This window comes from Alligator sinensis, unplaced genomic scaffold (genome assembly GCF_000455745.1).
Source record: "Alligator sinensis unplaced genomic scaffold, ASM45574v1 scaffold366_1, whole genome shotgun sequence".
Taxonomy (NCBI): Eukaryota; Metazoa; Chordata; order Crocodylia; family Alligatoridae; genus Alligator; species Alligator sinensis.
The window spans coordinates 141,356-143,058 of NW_005841851.1; the positions used below are offsets into that span (position 1 = coordinate 141,356).

At 55.1% G+C, this 1,703-nt stretch overlaps 1 protein-coding gene across 2 annotated transcripts in view; it reads left to right on the forward strand.

The window, feature by feature from the left end:
• PIK3CD (phosphatidylinositol-4,5-bisphosphate 3-kinase catalytic subunit delta) overlaps positions 1–1,703 on the forward strand; it is an 86,337-nt gene that overhangs the window by 868 nt on the left and 83,766 nt on the right. The window lies entirely within an intron of this gene.

Here is a 1,703-nt window from a genome sequence, read left to right on the forward strand (position 1 = left end):
TCTGGGGGTCCCGGCGCCGGTGAGGGCACAGCATACTCAAAGGGGCCTCACAGCGGGGTGTGAGGACCCTGGCATTGGTGAGGGCGCAGCATACTCATAGGGGACTCGCAGTGGTGTGGGGGTCCCGGCGCCGGTGAGGGCACAGCATACTCAAAGGGGCCTCACAGCGGGGTGTGAGGACCCTGGCATTGGTGAGGGCGCAGCATACTCATAGGGGACTCGCAGTGGTGTGGGGGTCCCGGCGCCGGTGAGGGCACAGCATACTCAAAGGGGCCTCACAGCGGGGTGTGAGGACCCTGGCATTGGTGAGGGCGCAGCATACTCATAGGGGACCCACAGTGGTGTGGGGGCCCCGGTGCCAGTGAGGGCGCAGCATGCTCAGGTGGGACCCAGCATAATGTGGGGATCTCGGCACCAGTGGGCGCAGCACCCGGGATGCATAGACCCCAGCTCCAAAGAGGGGTGTTTGAGAAGCCCAAGTGTGGGCACAGAGAGCCCCAGAAAGGGAGCAACATTAGTGGAAAGCCCAAGTTGGGCACGGCGAGCCCCAGAGAGGGGAGCGCCTTATTGAGAGAACCAAGTGTGGGCACGGAGAGCCCCAGAAAGGGGGCAACAGTATTGGAGGGCCCAAGTTGGGCCCAGCAAGCCCCAGAGAGGGGGTGTTACTGAGAAGCCCCAGTGTGGGCGTGGCGAGCTCAGAGAAGGGGCACTATTGGGAAGCCCTAGTAGGGGCACATAGAGCCCCAGAGAGAGGGCAGCCGTACAGAGAAGGCCAGACTGGGCACAGAGCCCCAGGAGGGGGTGGTGATATCGAGAAGGCCTGAGAAAAGGGCGGCAGTACAGAAGAGACCCGAGAAACGGGCGTGAATGCAGATAGAGAGACAGACCAAGGTCCATTCTAACTGCGAGGCTTGGGGCATGGTATAAGGGGTGGTTGGAGCCACGCATAGCCCATAAGGCTAGGGTGCCCCGGGCCCCCATTTGCAGGACAAGACCCACGAGGGGTCCGGGGGTCCAAGGGGACAGAGGTCACAGCGAACCGTGTCCAAGAAGACGTGAGGCAGCCTCCCAACCTTATCTAACAGCAAAGACATGGCGGGCGAGAATCGGAGGGTGCCCTTGGGCCGACTTGGCACAGAGGAAGGGGCCTCAAGGAGATCATGGCCGTCCTGTAGGACCCTGCCGTGACACTATGCCAAGGCTGTGCTTGTACTTGTCAGGTAAATTTTAAATTGTTTTTATTGCTTTGAGTTTGTGTCTTCATTTTATAGCATGAATGAGAATTTGGGAGATCCGGCAGACTCCAAGCAGGGCTGCTTGCTCCAAGGTAGTTGTTAAAGGCTGTCGGGTATCCAGGTTGTAGCCATATTGGTCTAGAGGCAACAGGAATCGGAACTCATGGTAGAGGTGGTTATCTGTTACTAGACTAACTAGATTTTTTTTTTTTTCAAAAATCTATTTATTAAAGACTGACACTTTTTCTCCTTTTATTCCATTGCTGGTCTTTTTGCCTTGTTCAAGTGTGCTGCTAGCTTGTGCTGGTGCTGTGTGATGTGTTCTGCTCTGAAATATGCCTGAAGAATTTATTTATTTTTTGCCTTGAAACGGGGGACACCATTTTGCAGAAACTACCTCTTTATTTCTGTTCAGTGTGGGGAAACTTTTGTTCTGTAGTTAGTTTTTTTTATTTTTAGTGTCTCTTT